General features: G+C 37.0%; 1 protein-coding gene across 1 annotated transcript in view; it reads left to right on the plus strand.

The window, feature by feature from the left end:
* LOC106087769 (thioester-containing protein 1 allele R1) overlaps positions 1 to 23,382 on the plus strand; it is a 115,925-nt gene that overhangs the window by 42,752 nt on the left and 49,791 nt on the right. The gene's annotated exons all lie outside the window — the stretch shown is intronic.

Consider the following 23,382-nt stretch of genomic DNA (forward strand, 5'->3'; position numbering starts at 1 on the left):
AAAGCCAAATTCTTCAAAATCAGCTTTATTTGTGCCCATGCCTTGAAGGAGGACAAGGACGAACAGACCAAGGATATTTTCTACGTGCGCCTAGAGTAAGAGTATCCCCGTGGCCCCGCCCATGATATTAAAATTGATCGGAGAGATTTTAATGCGAAGAAGGAAAGGGAAGGAAAGACATCGGGAAGTTTAGCCTCCACGAAATAATGACCGATAATGAGTTGAGACTAATAGATTTCACCGCGGCAAAAAAACATGGTAGTTAGCAGCACCAGATTTCAGCTTAAAAATATTCAAAAAGCCACATGGCTGTCACCCGATCAAAACATGAGGAATCAAATTGATCACGTTGTGATAGATGGAAGTCATTCATCAACCATGTTAGATGTACGGTCGATCCGTGGAACAAATATAGATTCGGATCATTTTCTTTGTTGCAGCAAAGGTTCGCACCCGGTAGAGCATGGCGAGGAAAGTACGTTATGACACTGCACGGAAGCTGGACAATAGAAAGCTGCAAACATAAAAGATGGCAACGGCATACTTTAATCGACTAACACAACTGTTTGATGAAAGCACTCCTTGTTCCGATGATATTATCACGAACTGGCAAATTATTGCGCACTCTATGGAAAATGCCGTACTTGGTTGCCAGAAGCCTCCCCCAAGAAACCCATGGTACGAGCAAGAGTGTCGAGATGCTACTGAATCCTAGAATGCGGCATACAGAGCAACCCAGAAATCAGAAGCAATGAAGGAAATACCTCTTCTTCATAGGAGAAAAGGTGAGAGGAGAAACGTCTTTTCCGCAGAATGAATAAGGAAATGGAAAGACGTGAGTGTGAGCGAATTGAGATGTACAGGGGTCAGAACGAACTCCGGAAATTCCGCCAAAGAATAAAACATCAAACCGATGGCTGTGGTGCAGGCATATTCTCATGCAGAGACAAAGAAAGAAATCTGGTAACTAACACAGATAGCATGTTAGGATATAAAAAGAACATTTTACCCCACTGCTAGCGTCCGAAGATGGCGGCGAAGAGAATACCGCAGAACCAGTCCCTGATGATTACATAGAATGGTTACCTCGCAGTCAGGATGAGATCCAAGTAGAAGTGACCCGACGAAAAAAAAAAACAAGGCAGCAGGATCCGACGGGTTACCCGCTGAACAATTAAATACCTTAGGCGACATGCTGATACGGCGTATACATCAGCTTGGCTGCGTAATCTCCTAAGAAGAACGCATACTGGATGATTCAAACCTCAGCATATTATGTCCCGTACACAAGAAAGGAGACAAGACGCAATGTGCCAACTACAGAGGAATAAGTCTCCTTCCCATCGCATTCAAGATACTACTGTGTGAAAGATTAAAACCAAAATTCAATGACATAATTGGACCCTATTAATGCGGCTTTAGACCTGGTAAATCCACTTTGGTCCAGATATTCACACAGCTCTGTATCCTAAAAATACCCGAAAAATCAACACCTATGATCTCGATTTCGATACCTATAGTCCAAAGGTATTTCCAGCCATGTCTGAGTTATCCACGCAAAATTAATACGACTCTGCAGGTTGACACTTGCTTATACACGTTCCTCAGTAAGCAGATACAGAGTTAATTTCTGATTTGATTTGGCTTTGTCTGTCTGTCTGAATGTCCGTCTGCCTGTATGTCCGTCTGCCTGTATGTCCGTCTGACAATGCTAACTTGTCGCAATTTTCATCGCATCGTCAAAATTTGGATATAGCTCGAAATCGGTTCAGATTTAGATAAAGCTCCCATATATATGTTCGTCCGATTTTGAGAAAACCGATCCTCTCGAAATTTGTCAGAAAATATTCTCTTTGAGTCTTAACATTACTGGTGAATTTCATAGAAATGGGTTCAGATTTAGATATAGCTGTCATATATATATCCACCGATTTCCACTTCTGGAGCCACTGCAAGCGCATTTATAGACCAATCTTGGCAAAATTGTCCATAACGGTTTCCTCGATGCCAATATCTAAGAAGTTTGGTCAAAATCGGTTCAGAGCTCCCATATATATGTTCGGCAGATTTTGAGTAATTTGCAATGATGTTGTCATTTTTCAATCGTAGTTATTACAGTTAGAACATTTTTGCTCGAAGTTTGATACGGATTATTTAATAACCCATCTGAAAACATCCGCCGAGATACAACAAAATTGGCTCAGAATTAGATATAGCTACTTATAGGGTAGGTATAGGGTATTATACAGTCGGCACCGCCCGACTTTTGACTTTCCTTACTGGTTTTTACGAAAAAAAAACTGTGAAAACCCATCGAGTTCTCAAAGCTAATACCCACAACTTGAAAACATACTTCCATTTCTTTGGACATTTTACTTAAAATTCCTGTTTTTACAAGCATCATTGTTGTTGTTGTTATAGACACATTTGCGTGTGGAGGTGGCTATCCTAGATGAGCAAGTTCGTTCCGGTCCATTCGACCGATCGCCACGGAAAACGATGACCATTGGTTATATAAAGGCGTCAGTAACCCTTCTTGTCACACCGGGCATCATACGCACTCAGTATTTAAGCAAAGAACCGGTGCCGTCCGGCCTCTCCTCAATGAGACTCTTCGTTCGATACCGCTGATTGTCCGAGACTACAGTTGTAGCTATTTCGTACGTAGCATTCCAGTATCCACATCTTGGATACTTGGCCGCGCCGTGGAAGGTTGTAGTCCTTATTGACATTTGTCTTAAATCTTTGCATTGTGCGGTCCGCTTGCCAATCAATTACAAACCGGTATGAGTTCCGGGAATGTCTAGTATCCCTAACATACATCCTTACATCACGAATAATAAGACTAATATCAGACGAACACACACCATGAAAGTACCGATAGAACAGCGCCAAATAACCCACATTGCGACGATGATGAAGGGAGGCAATAGAGTTGGATACCCCACTGTCCCCAATCAACGTCATCGCTCTCCTCAGTAGCTCCAGGGATGATTTTGAAGTTTCAGCCCATACATGTGAGTTATACTCCATTTTCGGCCTTATGAAAGTGGTGTGGATGTTAAGAAGATCAGACGGAGTGAAGTAATTCATACACCGTTTAAGGAAGCCTAAACACTTGAATGCTTCTTTCGACACTTCAAATACATGTTTAGCCCAACGAACATCACTTTGTATTTTCATGCCCAGAACATCAAGAGCTTCTGATTGCACAACATCTACACCGTTGATAGACAAAGATGATCGTAATGGGTCAGCGAATTGTTTGTGTGACAACAAGCAGCACTGAGTCTTCCGTGCATTAAAATCTACTCGATTCATTCGACCCCACTCAGAAATGGCCCGCAAATCCTGGCAGAGTGTATCTCGATGACTCGGCCTATGGTCGAATGAGTACGAATGACAGAGATTACTGTCATTCGTACTCATTCGAGTAGATCGAGTAAATGAGTAGATCGGATTTTATGATCAGATCTATTAGAAAAATAGAAGGAGAAAGAACAGAGCCCTGGGGTACACCTGCAGTCAGTCAGGTCGAATAGTGCGATCTCTGAGAAAGCTCGAAATAGATCGAACGCAGCCAAAACCGACACCAACGAAGATATTGGACAAAAATTCCCATACAGTATCAACTTTTGAAGCAAATGACTGTAGGGAAGTCACAAAAGCTCTAAATAAAGCGAAAATGGAATGGCATTCCTATGAAAATAAGCAAGATCGGCCAATTCGTGTTGTGGTTAAAAATATCCCCCAGTGTAAAAACTGCCAGAGATATAACCACACAAAAAAATTATTGCTCAAATGTTCTTAGTTTCGTTTCTACAGAAGATGACAAGAAAATTTATGGTATAAAGCGTATATTAAATACTATTGTTAGAATTGAAGAGTTAAGACTTCCCAAAAATATCCATCAGAGTAAAAACTGCCAGGGATATAAACACAAAAAAATTATTGCTCAAAAGCAAGCGAGATGTGCCAGATGTGCAGGTGAGCACGATATCAGAATGTGCGAGAAGCCAACAGTATTTCTTCCGAAATGCTTTCATTGTGGAGAAGAAAATCTCGCACTCCAAAAACTGAGAGACAAAAAGCAAAAACAATTCCGGGAATTGTCAGCCAATAAGAACCCACCTGGGAATGGGCAATACCACTAATCTGCGAACAGGAACTGGTAACTCTACATCAGTAATTACCGGTATACCATTCCAAATATAATGACCAGCAATATTCGGCAGGCAAATACTAAAAACGTACAGGTTGAAAATCCATTAGTGGAGATCCTATCAAAATTCGAAGCCATCGAATCATTAAATTAGGTACTAGATACACGTCTAAGCATGTTAGAGGAGAACTTCTGTAGTTGCCTAAATGAACAGTAGCCTAAAAATTATGCAATGGAATGCAAATGGCTTGATCTAACACAAAGATGAACTCCGCTTAGTTTTGGCAGAAGAAAGGATCGTTATATGTCTTATAAGCGAAACACATTTTGTTAAACAGTCATATATGATATTACAAAATTATGATTTATAGCACACTATCCACCCCAGTAATAACGCTCGTGGGGGTAGTGCCGTGATCGTAAGAAAAACGATTGAACATTGGATAGAAAATGGAATCAGTTTGGAAGAGTTTCAAGCAACCACAGTTACAGGGTAAACCACTTTCCGTTACATCAGTGTATAGTCCACCGCGTCATAAAATAACATGTAAACAATACGAGGACTTAATCAGCTCACACAGCTATAGAATCATCATGGGAGGTGACTATTATCCCCAAACTTAACTAACCAAAAAACGGATTGGGACAACTTTAAAAACTTAATGAATGGATCAACAACATACACTTCTATAAAGACCACAGATGATATTGACAGAGAAGTTCTAGAACTTACGAACAATATTCAGCAAGCTGCATGGAAATGCACGTCTCAATTAAAACATTCACCAACAGCGCCAACGTATCCGAGTCACAATAGGGAGTACGTAAAATGTAAAAGGAAAATACGAAAAAAATGGCAACATTCCCGTTCTCCAGAAGGCTTCTAAACAAGATCACACAAAAATTGAGCAGAAAAATCAAAAAAATTTAATGACCAAAGTCTCTCAAATCTCACATATGATAATGAAACCAACTATTCTCTTTGGAAAGCAATCAAACATAAGAGCAAACCAATTCTTCAAAAACCACCTTTCTTGAAAGAAAACCACCAATGGGCAAAAGATAATGCAGAGAAGGCTATGGAATTCGCTGAACACTTAGCTTACATATTTTCTAACACGAATATTAATTCAATGGATAGTACAGAAGACCGCCAAATCATATTTCAGCTACTTATACATAAGTCAGATTTTGAGGTGTTTACTTTCAAGGAAATATGGAAGGCAATAAAGGACCTCGATTGTAATAAATCCCCCGGATTCGATTTAATAACGGGTGGTGTGCTTAAGCAACTACCATACAAAGGCATAATAAAATTGCAGAACATTATGAACTCCATTTTGAGATTAAAATATTTTCCCACGTACTGGAAAGTCGGAGGTGCTTATGCTGCAAAAACCTAGAAAAATCCCTACGACACCAACTCGTATAGGCCGATTTCTTTACTTCTTGAAAAGTCTTTGAAAAGATGTTTTGCAAGCGTCTTGAAACCATTGTCTTATCAAAACAGATAATACCTGATCATCAGTTTGGATTTCGACAAAAAACAATTCAACAATTGATCAAGTCCATAGGGTTACGCACACGATCGAAAATGCATTCGAAAAAAAACATGTATGTTCTGCATTGGATATCTCCCAATGCACGATGGAGTATGGCATGATGGGCTCATAAGGAAAATCAAATCACTACTTTCCCAAAACTATGTTGATATTATCCCATATTTTCTCCATGGTAGATATTATAGAGTTAAATATGAAGTACAAACAAGTAAAAAGGCGTTAAGTTCGGCCGGGCCGGGCCACCACCTCGGGTATATATGTAAACCCCCTTTCGTCAAAATCCGGTGAATAATGCATACCTTATGCAATATAGCAGCTAATTCGAAATATGTTCCGATTTGGATCAAATACTAATAAGTACAAGTCATTGTTCAATTGTGTATAACAAATTTTGGTCTTTTTAGTAACTATATCTAAAACTAAACCGATCTGAACCATATACGACACGGATGTCGAAAAGCCTAATATAAGTCAAGGTGTCAAATTTCAGTGAAATCGGATTATAAATGCGATATATCGGTCTATATGGCAGCTATATCCAATCTGGACCGATTTGGGTTGACGATAAATGTCAAAGAGGCTAACATAACTCTCTGTCCCAAATTTCGGCGAAATCGGACAATAAATGCGCCTTTTATGGCCTCAAAACCTTAAACCTCTACATGGCAGCTATATCCAAATCTGGAACAATCTGGGCCAAATTGAAGAAGGATATCGAAGGGTCTAACAAAACTCACTGTCCCAAATTTCAGCAAAATCGGATAATAAATGTGGCTCTTATGGGCCTAAGACTCTAAATCGAAGGTTCGGTCTATATGGCAGCTATATTCAAATCTGAACCGATCTAGGCCAAATTGAAGAAAGATGTCGAAGGACCTAACACAAACCACTGTCCCAAATTACAGCAAAATCGGATAATAAATGTGGCTTTTATGGGACTAAGACCCTAAATTGGCGGATCGGTCTATATGGGGGCTATATCAAGATATAGTCTGATTTAGCCCATCTTCGAACTTAACCTGCTTATGGACAGAAAAATAATATGTGCAAAGTTTCAGCCCAATATCTCTATTTTTAAAGACTGTAGCGTGATTTCAACAGACGGAAGGACGGACATAGCTACAATAGATCGCCTTAGATTTTTACGCTGATCAAGAATATATGTACTTTATAGGGTCGGAAATAGAAATTTCGATGTGTTGCAAACGACATGACGAAATGAATGTACCCCCATCATTTGGTGGTGGGTATAGAAATTAGACCCCTTTACAACAGGGGTCTAATTTCTGTATGGAATTCAACTGTGGGGCTGCGCAAATAATCAACATCTCGCAAAAATACAACGTTTTCAGAACAAAGCTTTAAGGAATTCTGTCAAAGCTGCTTGATACCTGATAATTAAGACTGTTAAGGAGGGGATATGCCACTTCGCTCAAAACCACTAAATACGGCTTCAAGAACAAGAAAGTGTTGAAACTGTTAGAACTCTCAAATCTTCGAAGAAGACTTCATCGCTACAAGCCATTTGACCTAACAACACTGAAACTGCTTAACATTATAATTAACAAATTTAAACCCCTTATTGCAAATTTATTATTTAAACACCTTATTGCAAAAGCCAGCTATATGTCCGGTTTGGGGTATGGGCCCTAAAAACTTGGAATATCGAGCTCCACTGTCTTGAAGACCCACATTGTCTTGGTGAGATACGTCCTATTTGGGGGGTTTTTATGGTGGTGGGACGTACCCTAGACAGCTGGTCCCGAGTGTTGATATCAGATTCGTGGTCTACTCTCAAATACCTTTCATTTGAGCGGCCACTCAGTGACTAGGCCATGAAAATATATATCAGATTCGTGTTCTACTCTTAAATACCTCTTATTTAAGCTCGATATTGCAATGGTTAGCAAATACTTCCTATTTGGGTGATGTTATGGAGGTGGGGTGGCCCCATAGACACTTTTTTCCGAATATTGATATCAGATTCGTGCTTTACTTCCAAAGACCTTTCATTTAAGTGCCATATTGTTATGGTCGTAAATTTGTCCTCTTTGGGAGATGTTTTTGTGGGGGTTGGAGCGGTTTCCTAAACACTTGGTCCGACAATTGGATATCAGATACGTCTTCTAATCTTATGTTAGGTAAGAGTGGCCGTTCTTTACAGACTCACTTAGACAATTTTAGGTCCATTGTGATACCACAGTAGCGACAGACCACGGCTTCTGGCGGGAATCGAACCCGCGACCCCTACACTGCTAATCCAAGCACGCCACCAACTCGGCTACGGGGCGCCCAATCTAATCTTAAATATCGTTCATTTGTGTCCCATATTGTCGTGATTGATTTATATATATATATTTGGTAGGTTTTGAGGATGGGGCGGCCGCCCTAGGTACCCCATCCGAAATTTGGATACCAATTTTTTGTTTTAAGTTTACTATAAGAAAGTACATAATATTTCGCTAAAATCGCAACCCCCTATCTTCGAGATCTGGTGAAATTAGGTTAAAGGGGTGGGTTTCTGTGAAAATTTCAATTACATTTTATAGCCGGTCATGCGTTTTGATTACTTTGGGCTTTTTTTTCAAAGTGAGTCGGGCTAATCGAATGGAAGATTTTAATTTGTGGAATATTACAGAAAAGAAATTACATAATGAACATCCATTTCGAAGGTGGCGAAAAATCTCTCATCAATTTTATTGCTCTGCTAATGCCCACATTTATATGGCTATTGGCTTTGTAGCTCATCTCTACTTAAATCGATATTATACGAAAACCCCATATGGAATGTAAATAGCCAATGAGACACAAATCTCCAGTTGCCTACTGGTGAATATCTCATTCAAGAACTTCCTTCCTGGGTATTTTTTATACCCACCATCAAGGATGAGGGTATTCTAATCTAGCCATTCCGTTTGTAATACCTAGAAATATAGATCTTAGACCAAATAAAGTATATATATTCTTGATCGTTTCGACATTCTGATTCGAACTAGGCATGTCCGTGCGTCCGTCTGTGCAATCGAGATAGCTGTCGAACGCGAAGAGAAATTTTGCACAGATACTTAATATTAAAGTAGGTCATTGGGGATTGCAAATGGGCCATATCGGTTCTTTAAGTACAGCGTGTTCTGTTATGACCTCCAAAAACTGTGCCACGTACGGCCCAAATCTGTGTATAACCTGATAAAGGTCCCATATACTGTTTATTTATGACGTCCACTATTTTGTAATGACTTCCAGTTACTGTGCCAAGTGCGGTCCAAATCGATCAAGAACCTGAAATAGCTCCCAAATAAACCGATCTCCCGATATGATTTCTTGAGCCTCTGCAAGCCTCAATTTTGCACATAGTATTCTGTTATGACTAAGGAGCTAAGTACAGCCCGAATCAGTACATAACCTGATATAGCTCTCACTTAACCGATCTTCCGATTTGACATCCAGAGCTCCTGGAAGCAGCAATTTTTGTCCGATTTAGTTGAAATTTTGCACATAGTGTTCTATTTTGACTTCCAATAACTGTGCCAACTACGGTTTAAGTCTGTGTATAATCTGATATAACTCCAATATAAACCGATCTCCCAATTTGACTTCTTGAGCCACTGGAAGCCGCAATTTTCATCCGATTTGGCTGAATGTTTTCATATAGTGTTCTGTTATGAAACTTCCACAACTGCGCCAAGTACGGTCTAATTCGGTCTATATCTAGCTGTAGCTCCCATGCTTTAGCAGAATGGTGGTGTTTCCAAAATTCGGCCCGGCCGAACATAGCACGCTTTTACTTGTTTTTTATACCCTCCACCATAAGATGGGGGGTATACTAATTTCGTCATTCTGTTTGTAACTACTCGAAATATTCGTCTGAGACCCCATAAAGTATATATATTCTTGATCGTCGTGACATTTTATGTCGATCTAGCCATGTCCGTCCGTCTGTCCGTCCGTCCGTCTGTCTGTCGAAAGCACGCTAACTTCCGAAGGGGTAAAGTTAGCCGCTTGAAATTTTGCACAAATACTTCTTATTAGTGTAGGTCGGTTGGTATTGTAAATAGGCCATATCGGTCCATGTTTTGATATAGCTGCCATATAAACCGATCTTGGGTCTTGACTTCTTGAGCCTCTAGAGTGCGCAATTCTTATCCGATTGGAATGAAATTTTGCACGACGTGTTTTGTTATGATATCCAACAACTGCGCCAAGTATGGTTCAAATCGGTTCATAACCTGATATAGCTGCCATATAAACCGATCTTGGGTCTTGACTTCTTGAGCCTCTAGATGGCGCAATTCTTATCCGAATGGAATGGAATTTCGCACGACGTGTTTTGTTATGATACCCAACAACTGTGCCAAGTATGGTTTAAATCGGTCCATAACCTCATATAGCTGCCATATAAACCGATCTTGGGTCTTGACTTCTTGAGACTCTAGCGTGCGCAATTCTTATACGAATGGAATGGAATTTCGCACGACGTGTTCTGTTATGATACCCAACAACTGTGCCAAGTTGGTTGGTTGAAATCGGTCCATAACCTGATATAGCTGTCATATAAACAGATCTGGGGATTTGACTTCTTGAGCTTTAGAGGGCGCAATTCTTATCCGATTTGGCTGAAATTTTGCATGACGTATTTTATTTTTAATTTCAGCAACTGTGTCAAATAAGGTTCAAATCGGTTCATAACCTGATATATCTGCCATATAAACCTATCTGGGATCTTGACTTCTTGACCCCTAGAGGTCGCAATTATTATCCGATTTGCCTGAAATTTTGTACGACGCATTCTCTCATGATCATCAACATACGTGTTTATTATGGTCTGAATCGGTCTATAGCTCGATACTGCTCCCATATAAATCGATCGCTCTATTTTACTTCTTGAGCCCCCAAAAGGCGCAATTCTTATTCGAATTGACTGACATTTTATACAGGTCTCCAACATATAATTTAATTGTGGTCCAAACTGGACCATATCTTGATATCGCTCTAATAGCAGAGCAAATCTTTTCTTATATCCTTTTTCGCCTAAGAAGAGGTGCCGGGAAAAGAACTCGACAAATGCGATCCATGGTGGAGGGTATATAAGATTCGGCTAGGCCGAACTTAGCACGCTCTTACTTGTTACTCTCTGTTTCTGCGATGAAACCCATTTGTTTGGTTTTTTGATTATTTGCCTGTTAAGCCAACAACAACTCTCCTGTTCAGTAAATTAGAACAAGATTTGATTTCCATCATAAATTGAGCAGCAGTCTTTTTCAGCAAACAACGGACTTTCAACAGTCCGCCTGCTGCTCTGTACTTGCAGAACTATTGCTGTAACCGTCGTAACCGTCAGCAGACAGTACTCGCTACTTTCAGCAGACATTTCTCTTGAGTGTACACAACTTTGAAGGCTCACCTTCTATGCCCGGGGTCCTAGACCAGCTCTACTGAGTGAAATGGTTACTCAAAATAGCAAAAAGTTTTGCTAAAACAAAATCTTTTGTCTGCTGAAAATGGGAAAGCAAAGCTGTTTCAGCAAATATAACAAAAATTTTCTACTGCTTTTTTATCTAACTCTAAATTGTGCAGCAGTCTTTTTCAGCAAACAACGGACTTTCAGCAGTCTGTCTGCGGTTCTGAACTTGCAGAACTATTACTGTAATAGCAGAATAATTTCTGTCATAGTGGCAAAATTAACTACGAAATATAACGGTTAGCAGACAGTGCTCGCTATTTTCAGCAGACAACTTTGAAGGCTCACCTTCTACGCCCGATGAAATGGTTATTCAAAATAGGAAAAATGTTTGCTAAAACAAAATCTTTTGTCTGCTGAAAATGGGAAAAGCAAAGCTGTTTCAGCAAATATAACAAAAATTTTCGACTGCTTTTTTTATCTAACAAAATCTGCTGTTTTAAATACATTGTGCTACATTTTCTGCTAAAATATTGAAGAAATATTATTGTTGAACTGACAAACAAATTTTTTGTTATACCCATCACCATAAGATGGAGGGCCTCTAATCCGTTTGTAAAACCTCGAAATAATAATCTAGGAGCCATTAAGTGTATACATTCTTGATGGTCTCGACATTTTGAGTCTTATAGCCATGTCCGTCCGTCCGTCTGTCGAAATCTAGTTAGCGGTCGAACGCGTAAAGCTAACCGCTTGAAATTTTCCACAGATACTTAATATTGATGTAGGTCGTTGGGATAGCAAATGGGTCATATCGGTTCAGATTTGGATACAGCTCCCATATAAAGAGATTTCCCGATTTGACTTCTTGATTTCTTGAGCCCTTACAAGCCGCGATTTTTATCCGATTTTGGCTGAAATTTTGCACGTTATGTTCTATTATGACTCTCTACAACGGTGCAAAGTACTATCCAAATCGGTCTATAATCAGATATAGCTCCTATATTTTAGCAGACTGGTGGGACTGTAAGTGGGCCAAATCGGTCCATGTTTTGATATAGCTGCCATATAAACCGATCTTGGATCTTGACTTCTTGAGCCTCTAGAGGGCGCAATTCTTATCCGATTTGGCTGAAATTTTGAACATCCGCTTCTCCCATAACCTCCAACGTACTTGTCAAATGCGGTCGGAATTGATATATATCCTGATACAGCTCCCATATAAATCGATCTCCCTACTTTACTTCTTAAGCATCTAGAGGGCGTAATTCCTACCCGATTTGGCGGATATGCTGTTCTGAAATTGCAAAACATGTATTGGGTTGCCCAAAAAGTAATTGCGGATTTTTCATATAGTCGGCGTTAACAAATTTTTTCACAGCTTGTAATTGCATTCTTTCTTCCGTCAGTTATCAGCTGTTACTTTTAGCTTGCTTTAGAAAAAAAGTGTAAAAATAGTATATTTGATTAAAGTTCATTCTAAGTTTTATTAAAAATGCATTTACTTTTTTTTAAAAAATCCGCAATTACTTTTTGGGCAACCCAATAGTTATAACAGCAGAACTACTGCCAGTCAATGTTTGCGGCTATAAGCAGACTTTTTTCTATGAGTGTAACCATTTAAAATTTCGTAAATATGTCATTATTCGTTCACAAATGACAGTTTTGTTTAAACTAATGTTTTTCCTTTCCCACTGTGCCACATTTTTCAGTTTCTTGTATCCATACGAATACATTTTGTTTTTCTGGTTTGTACTTCGATTTGGAACATCTATGATGACATCACATCATGTTATAAGAATCGTAGACGTAATTGCGGATTTAAAATTGTATACAGATGAATTACAGTTGCGCAAAATCGAATTGGATTGTCACTACTGCATGTGACATTTTTCCTAAAAAGCCAACTATGTTTGCTCAATATAGACACTAAAACACCTCAATCCCATGGCAGCCGGTTGTATGTACCGGATTGACCCGATGGAGTCCTTCATCCGCAAGAGCTGCCGCCTCAGTGTATTGTAGTCATATCAGGTTATGGACCGATTCGGACCATGGTTACTTACTTTACTTTAATTGGCTATGACAGAATATTTGTTCCACTAACCGAACGTAGAACAGCGTTCCAAACGCCTCGATCTTTTGCGCTCATTCTAAAATCACTGACACCAAGTATCGAGGAGTCTCCCACCACTTGATCTTTCCATCGGGTTTTTGGTCTTCCCATTTTGCGTGTACCTTGAGCTTCTTCATCCATTCTGACTACATGACCTAGCCAACGCAGCCGTTGTGTTTTGATACATGTAACTATGTTATCGTCATCATGCAGCTCATACAGCTCGTGGTTCATACGACGCCTATGATGTCGCCTATGATGATACGACCTATGATGTCGATGTCGTCGGCATAGGACCATGGTTAGGTTAGATTAAAATGGCAGTCTGCCATCAGACTCACTTAGACTTTTTTGTCCATTGTGATACCACGGGAATAGAAGAAGGAAAATGCCTTTTGGTTCCTACCGTTGAACCAACCAGATCACTTTAAAAAGACCAACAAATTGCGAATGCTCACATCCGCTAAATCAGACAGGTTCTCAAAGAAATAAAGTGGAAATCTGTAACAACCTCTTTGTGCACAGAGACTTTGACTTAGGTTTTTACCTCAAATCATAGCCTTTGTTAAGCGGATCCGGTACTTGGATGTTGGCTGCGGCTTAGCTCGCCGGATGGGGAGGTTCTTTTCCGCTAACGGCTGTACATTTAAATTTGTACCGGGTTTTTAAAAATAAACTTTAAAACAAATGCTCAAATACACTGGAAAAAATATGATTAGTGATAATAGCTTGTGGTCCATTTGTTTGAATCTGATGGTTTACATCTTATCATGGGAGAGTTTAGGTGTTATTTCTCTCCCTGGCATCCCACCCCATTTGACCTATTGTCATCCATGGTATTTTCGGTGCCAAAAAAAAATATTTGAAAATACCCCAAAATTAATTCATCCATTCCTCACATGACCGTTACTTTTCAGCCTTTTTGACAAACTAACACATTGTTAATTAATTTTATATAGCAATATTCACATATTTATTTAAAGTTTAATTGATGGACTAAATTATTAAGAAAAATTATAAACAATTAGGGTTTTTTTTTGTTTTTTTTTTAGGAAATATTTAACAATGTTCTATGAATGAATGATTAAAAAAAAAAAATATTAAACAAGGCCTTTATATATAACATTTCATGTTTCTTTGGTGTCCTAAAACTAACATAATCATAAAAAAAAATAATATATTTTAATTTTAAATGTTTTTATATATTAACAAAAACATTTTTTTAGATTAAATTTCTAGTTATTTCGCTTGATATTTATATTTGTTTCCTTTTTTTTTTTTTGTCTAAAATATTGATTTTTAATAACAGTTTCGCCATTAACAATAAAGATTTTATAAGTTTATAGTACAAATTTTTAATTATTTATTCACTTTAGAAAATTAGTAAAATATTAATAATTATTGACAATTTTGTTAATACAAATGAATACTTTGCATGCTTAACAAAAATTGAACTTTATGAGGAAAATTTTAACACTTTTTTTAAATAAGAAAATGGCGGTTTCTTATAAATATGTATTTATTTAATACCTGTTATTAAATGTTAAGCAATCAAGTATATTTTAATATTTAATTATTATGTAAATAGATTAGTTTGCTTGTGTTCCTTTTTTTTAAATAATCGTTATGGTTTTTTTTAAAAAAAAAAACTAATAAATCCAGTAGTTTTACAATTTTGTCATACATCTGTATGTATTATTATTTCTGTGATATTTTCTCTTCCAAATCTTGTATGTAGTGCAATTTATAGCTGTGATATTAGTTTTTTTATTCAACTTTTAGTTTAGTAGTAAGTTAGGTTAAGGTTTGCGTATTTTTTTTATATACATAGGTTTTAGTAGTGTATATATGTGTGGCTAGGGGACAATTTGGGGGTTATGTTAGTTGATACATGTGGTTCCGGACTTACACAATCAAACCCATACTTAATATGGTTTTTTTTTTTTTCAAATTTCAAAAAGGCCTATATTCGGCCGACCGCCACAGCAATACAAAAGCAGGGATGTTGTGTGGCACCTGCAGTAGTACTTGCAACCCAACCCTGAGGTCTTCTTCTTCCTGTGGTAAATCCACCACGTGTGGCTAACCTCAACTGCTATGTATGTACAACCACAGATGGCTCTGTTGCACGGTGGGTCCCTAGTAAAAATGCCACAAATAAATACGCATCTCACATTACCGAAAACTATTAATTCTCTTTCTATTTACAATAGTGAATATTAAAATAAGTTTAAGCACGTGATATTCTTCTCTTTAGACTAAACGCTTCATGATGCCTTATGTTCACACTGAACGTTTTACTATTGGTCATATTTCATTGCCACATATTTAATATGCTCCAATTGTAAATGAAGGACATATGTATAAAAACGCTTTATCATTTACTTAATATGTCCATCTAACGTTCCTTTCCCATAAAAACCACGTCTTCCTAAAATTTCGCAATTAATTTGTTCAAAACTTTTTCTTTTTTTTCTTTTCTAATATTCACTTTTATAAATCTACTAACTAATTCTATCTATACAGAAATAGCCAAATAATTAAAACAAACTGATTTTTCTTACCCTTTTCTTGGGGCTGTCTTATAATATAAGGAAACGTCCTCAATAAAAAGCACTGACACAGAAAATAACCACAACTAGAACTCAATGACGCTTAAAACACGATGTTGACAGGTCAGTCTCGAGATTTGGAAAAGAACTTTTCTACTAAAACTTGTCAAAAGCATGTCCTTAAGTCCTATGCCGGTAACGTTCTTACGTCGTTACGACTATACAACCCTGCATTCGTTGCACAGGTGGCAATTCCTGTTGTACGTCCTACGCTCTTATAAAGGTTGTGCCACATAAAATCATTATTGTGAATGGCAAACAAAATAGAAAATTTAAAAAGAAGAAGACAAAGAACGACACCACAACAGCCGCCAAATAAATAAAAACAAAAGAAGTTTTATTATTTAAAGTGGTCATCACAAAGCCTGCTATTTTTACGTAGCCTGCGAAGTAAAAATTGTTGGGAAAGTCTTGTCTTGTCTTGGCCTTCATTTGTCATTGTTGCAACCAATGCAAATGCCCAAGGAATCAAAAGAAAATGCCAACGCAACATCCTACTGTACACAAACAAATGGTAAGAAACTTTCAAATGAAAACAGCTATTGTGCACATTTCTAAAATGAATTTCTATCCGCCTGTCTTCTACAGAAAAATTTGGCCAATTTAAATCTGGAAACATCTCAAACACATGCATCTGCAAGAAGCTTATCGAATGGTCAAGAAATCAAATGTGAACGGAAATCGTAAAAGCCCATTGCCAAAATGTTAGTGTTCGTTGTCAATGTATCCATGCCTGTACATTGCCTGTTGTCGATTTCGTTGATGTCCTTATGCCGTAAATCCCTTGTCGGCAATAATATATGTGCACAAATAACGACAAAAACAAATGGATGTCCGTATACCGCCTGTTGGTAATGAAGTGTGTATACAACAAAAGTCTGTAGACGTTAAACCTTGTATGCAAACTGGATATAAGAATGAAAATGCGACATGTCCTGCAGTAAATGCCTTATATGATGCCTGTAATCACAAACATCAAATGCAAATGGACATTGGAAAGTCCACAAATAGTCAAATGCCAGCAATCCGTTTGTGCCCTATCGTATGCGACTGATGTCTATTTCCTGTCTATCAGCCTATTTCGTAGTGCCTTATATGAAGATGTGTATGGCAGGTATAAAATATGTTGTATGGGCGATAACCAGCTGCAATGCACAACAAAAAAAAGCAAACCTATGTCTGTCCGTCCGAAGTAACCACACAATCAAATATCAAAAGGAACTCTTTATATGTAGTAATAAAAATATTTTAATTCAAATATATTAGTTTTTTTTTTTTTCTTTTTTTTTTTTTTTTTTTTTTTTTTTGGTAAGGGAATGTTTTAGTGTCTTTTAGGCAATATATTTTGTTATAAGGGTTTAGTTGATAAGTGTTATATCTACATGTATACTACAAAAACAACACTAACAAAAACAAAAATTTTAACAATTAAGATTAATTATATTTCTCTTTTCTTTTTCAGATAAGGACAATATACATAGGTATGATGGCTGAAATCTTGTAACGGATCAAGTGATGGTGGAGAATGGTGTATAGCTTTAAGAATTACTTTTAGTTTAACAATTTCAAATTAAATTTAAAAAAAATACTTTAGGCTGAAATTTAAGATGTAAAATAATAAATTTCATTTAATTTTTTTTTCAATAAAAAACAAAGAAATCTATTCAGATTTAAACAAAGATGTTTGTATAGAATTCTTGGACATAAAAGCAAATTGTCAAAAATCAGTACGCTGAAAAAAATTACTTTGTGTGGAATACCTTCTAAATCGCATCATGCCATTAAAAAACAACAACAAATGTAATATCTTGCTATATAGCATCAGAATACATGATTCCTGCCTCTATAATAGATTGATTTGATTCAGTTGGTGACTTAATGATTGGATCTATTCTAACAGTCGTTGCAACACAGGCATGGCAATATTTTGCCTTCCGGGACACCGCTATATAGAAAAAGAATCTTTCTCATAAGTTTGGGCTATTTATCTTAACAAAATTTCAATTAAGTGGATGGTGTTGGGTAGCCAATATGCACTAGTAATAAAGGCAGTCCCATGTTGCTGGGCGCCAAAATGTAACAACCTCTTTGTTTACAGAAACTTTGACTTAGGTTTTTACCTCAAATCATAGCCTTTGTTAAGCGGATCCGGTACTTGGATGTTGGCTGCGGCTTAGCTCGCCGGATGGGGAGGTTCTTTTCCGCTAACGGCTGTACATTTAAATTTGTACCGGGTTTTTAAAAATAAACTTTAAAACAAATGCTCAAATACACTGGAAAAAATATGATTAGTGATAATAGCTTGTGGTCCATTTGTTTGAATCTGATGGTTTACATCTTATCATGGGAGAGTTTAGGTGTTATTTCTCTCCCTGGCATCCCACCCCATTTGACCTATTGTCATCCATGGTATTTTCGGTGCCAAAAAAAAATATTTGAAAATACCCCAAAATTAATTCATCCATTCCTCACATGACCGTTACTTTTCAGCCTTTTTGACAAACTAACACATTGTTAATTAATTTTATATAGCAATATTCACATATTTATTTAAAGTTTAATTGATGGACTAAATTATTAAGAAAAATTATAAACAATTAGGGTTTTTTTTTGTTTTTTTTTAGGAAATATTTAACAATGTTCTATGAATGAATGATTAAAAAAAAAAAATATTAAACAAGGCCTTTATATATAACATTTCATGTTTCTTTGGTGTCCTAAAACTAACATAATCATAAAAAAAAATAATATATTTTAATTTTAAATGTTTTTATATATTAACAAAAACATTTTTTTAGATTAAATTTCTAGTTATTTCGCTTGATATTTATATTTGTTTCCTTTTTTTTTTTTTGTCTAAAATATTGATTTTTAATAACAGTTTCGCCATTAACAATAAAGATTTTATAAGTTTATAGTACAAATTTTTAATTATTTATTCACTTTAGAAAATTAGTAAAATATTAATAATTATTGACAATTTTGTTAATACAAATGAATACTTTGCATGCTTAACAAAAATTGAACTTTATGAGGAAAATTTTAACACTTTTTTTAAATAAGAAAATGGCGGTTTCTTATAAATATGTATTTATTTAATACCTGTTATTAAATGTTAAGCAATCAAGTATATTTTAATATTTAATTATTATGTAAATAGATTAGTTTGCTTGTGTTCCTTTTTTTTAAATAATCGTTATGGTTTTTTTTAAAAAAAAAAACTAATAAATCCAGTAGTTTTACAATTTTGTCATACATCTGTATGTATTATTATTTCTGTGATATTTTCTCTTCCAAATCTTGTATGTAGTGCAATTTATAGCTGTGATATTAGTTTTTTTATTCAACTTTTAGTTTAGTAGTAAGTTAGGTTAAGGTTTGCGTATTTTTTTTATATACATAGGTTTTAGTAGTGTATATATGTGTGGCTAGGGGACAATTTGGGGGTTATGTTAGTTGATACATGTGGTTCCGGACTTACACAATCAAACCCATACTTAATATGGTTTTTTTTTTTTTCAAATTTCAAAAAGGCCTATATTCGGCCGACCGCCACAGCAATACAAAAGCAGGGATGTTGTGTGGCACCTGCAGTAGTACTTGCAACCCAACCCTGAGGTCTTCTTCTTCCTGTGGTAAATCCACCACGTGTGGCTAACCTCAACTGCTATGTATGTACAACCACAGATGGCTCTGTTGCACGGTGGGTCCCTAGTAAAAATGCCACAAATAAATACGCATCTCACATTACCGAAAACTATTAATTCTCTTTCTATTTACAATAGTGAATATTAAAATAAGTTTAAGCACGTGATATTCTTCTCTTTAGACTAAACGCTTCATGATGCCTTATGTTCACACTGAACGTTTTACTATTGGTCATATTTCATTGCCACATATTTAATATGCTCCAATTGTAAATGAAGGACATATGTATAAAAACGCTTTATCATTTACTTAATATGTCCATCTAACGTTCCTTTCCCATAAAAACCACGTCTTCCTAAAATTTCGCAATTAATTTGTTCAAAACTTTTTCTTTTTTTTCTTTTCTAATATTCACATTTATAAATCTACTAACTAATTCTATCTATACAGAAATAGCCAAATAATTAAAACAAACTGATTTTTCTTACCCTTTTCTTGGGGCTGTCTTATAATATAAGGAAACGTCCTCAATAAAAAGCACTGACACAGAAAATAACCACAACTAGAACTCAATGACGCTTAAAACACGATGTTGACAGGTCAGTCTCGAGATTTGGAAAAGAACTTTTCTACTAAAACTTGTCAAAAGCATGTCCTTAAGTCCTATGCCGGTAACGTTCTTACGTCGTTACGACTATACAACCCTGCATTCGTTGCACAGGTGGCAATTCCTGTTGTACGTCCTACGCTCTTATAAAGGTTGTGCCACATAAAATCATTATTGTGAATGGCAAACAAAATAGAAAATTTAAAAAGAAGAAGACAAAGAACGACACCACAACAGCCGCCAAATAAATAAAAACAAAAGAAGTTTTATTATTTAAAGTGGTCATCACAAATCTTTTGTGACTGCCAGAAGGGCTTCTGTAGTCTGTTATTCTTCGATGTCCTCACAGTTTCTGCAAAAGTCGTTTCTGGCAACCTACAGCCTGTCAGCATGTTTTCCGATAAGACTCTGACCTGTCATGACGGACGCAATTACTGAGACGTCTGTTCCGGCCAGTGACAGCAAAGCGGTAGACATCTTCAAGTCTAGATTAGGCCACATAGTTTTGGAATGCTATTGGCCTTTGTGATCATCTATTATTCGTTTCCCTTCGGGTCTGGTCCTGAAAACTTAGCTTACATGTCGTCCACAGATTCCAGTTTCCCTGGAATGAGTAAGTTAGTTCCTAGTCGCGCAAGCTCGTCCGCTGTACAATTTCCTGGGATATCTCTGTGGCCCGGCACCCAGAACAGGTGAAATTTGACCTGTTACTATCTCGTTGAGAGATCTGTAACAGTCGAGGGCATTTTTTTGCTCAGAAATACGGTCCCCAGTGATTTACGGGCTGCCTGAGAAGATATTTATGCCTGAATAGTGGTACAGTACTTTTTATAAAAAAGCAGGTCAGGTAGGGTCTATTTCTCACTGCGTGGATCATCGGATCTTGTATCAAGGATAACACAGTGCCCATAGCCGCCACATGACCAATGAGAAAGCTCCCTTAGCCTTACGGCAGTGGTCGCAGCAATTTGTCTATAAGAAGAATTTTCTATAAGAAGTATTTGTGCAAAATTTCAAGCGCCTTGTTTATTCGTTCGAAAATTAGCAAGCTTTCGACAGACAGACAGACGGGCGGACATGGCTAAATCGACTTAGAAAGTAAAGGCGGTCAAGAATATATATATTTGGTTGGGTCTCAGATATTTCGATGTGTTTCAAATGAAATGATGAAATTAGTATGCCCTCCCCCTCCAATGGTGGAGGGTGTAAAGCTATTAAAAGCGTTCTAACTTCGATTGGCTCGAATCTTTTATATCCTCCCCAATGGATCACATTTGTCTAGTTCTTTACCCGGTATCTCTTGTTTGCCTATAACAAATGATATTGGATAAGAATTGCTATGCTGTAAGAGCTATATAAAGTTATGGACTAATTTAGACCATCGTAGGAGATGTAATTGTGCAAAGTTTCAGCCAAATCTGATAAGAATTACACTCTTTAGGGGCTCTGAGTAAAATCGGGAGATCGGTAAACACGGGAGCTATATCAGGTTTAGGCTGATTTAAACCAAATTTGACAGAATTACTGAAGGTCATAGGAGAAGTCATTGTGAAAAACTTCAGGCAAATCGGATATGAGTTGCGCTCTTTAGAGCTTCAAGAAGTCAAGAAATTTAGACCTATTTGGCCCATTAACAATCCCAACTGACCTACACTAATAAGAAGTATTTGTGCGAAATTTCAGGCGCCTAGCTTTCCTTCCTTCTAAAGTTATCGTGCATTCTACAGACGGACGGACATGGCTAGATCGACTTAAAATGTCATGGTGCTCACGGATATACACTTTATAAAGTCCTAGATCAATATTACAATTTGGTACAAGCGGAATGGTGAAGGTGAAACTTAAATCATATGTTTTAATTTAAAAAATTGCACTTGTTCCGCACAGTACTTTAAAATAGAACGCCATTGGTCAAATTTGTAGTTTTGTAAAGGGCAAATTGAAGGCAAATTCTAAATTTTTCTCTTGATAAGTCTTGGTTACATTATATGCTTTAATTAAGCACTTTCCATTTTTGTTATAGTTTTCAAATTGAAACAAGTCGAGTTCTTTTCCCGGTGTCTCTGTTGTGCTGTTTCAGGCTATAGACCAATGCTGATTCAAGCTGCAGACCGATTCAGACCATATTTGACACGTATGTTGAAGGTCATAGCAGAAACCGTTGTACAAAATTTCAGCCAAATCGGATAATAATTGCGACCTCTAGAGGCTCAAGAAGTCAATATGCCAGATCCGTTTATATGACAGCTATATCAGGTTATGGACCGATATGAACCATACTTTGCACAGTTGTTGGAAGTCATAACGAAGCACAAATTTCATCTAAATCAGATAGGAATTGCGCCCCCTAGAGGCTCAAGATGTAAAGTAGGGATATCGGTTTGTATGGGAGCTGTATCAGGCTATAGACCGATTCAGACCATATTTGACATGTATCTTGAAGGTTATGGGAAAAGCCGTTGTTCAAAATTTCAGCCAAATTGGATAATAATTACGCCTTCTAGAGGCTCAAAAAGACAAGATCCCAGATCGGTTTATATGACAGCAATATCAAGTTATGAACCAATTTAAACCATACTTAGCACAGTTATTAGAAGTCATAACAAAACATGTCATGCTAAATTTCACCCAAATCAGATAAGAATTGCGCCCTCTAGGGGTGCAAGAAGTCAAGATCCAAGATCGGTTTATATGGCAGCTATGTTAGGTTATGAACTGATTTCCACCATACTTAGTACAGTTGTTGGAAGTCATAATAAAACACCTCATGCAAAATTTCAGCCAAATCGGTATTGCGCCCTCTAGGGGCTCAAGATCCAAGATCGGTTTATATGGCAGCTATAGCAAAATATGGACTGATTTGGCCCATTTACAATCTCAACCGATCTACACTAATAAGAAGTATTAGTACAAAATTTCATGCGGCTAGCTTTACTCCTTCGATGTTAGCGTGCTTTCGACCGACAGACAGATGGACGGACATGGCTATATCGATTTAAAATGTCATTTTGATCAAGAATATATATACTTTATGTGGTCTCGGATGAATATTTCGAGGAGTTACAAACAGAATGACGAAATAAGCATACCCCCATCCTATGGTGGAGTATATAAAAATTTTGAATATAATTATGTTTTTAAAATACAAACTCAAATTTTCCCGCAATAAAAAAAAAATTCAATCGAGCTACCCGGGGTGCCCATCATGCCGCGGTAGTCGAGTTGATAGCGTGCTGGGATTACCAGTGCAGGGGTCATGGGTTCGTACTGTGGTATC

Source organism: Stomoxys calcitrans, chromosome 3 (assembly GCF_963082655.1).
Source record: "Stomoxys calcitrans chromosome 3, idStoCalc2.1, whole genome shotgun sequence".
Lineage (NCBI taxonomy): Eukaryota > Metazoa > Arthropoda > Insecta > Diptera > Muscidae > Stomoxys > Stomoxys calcitrans.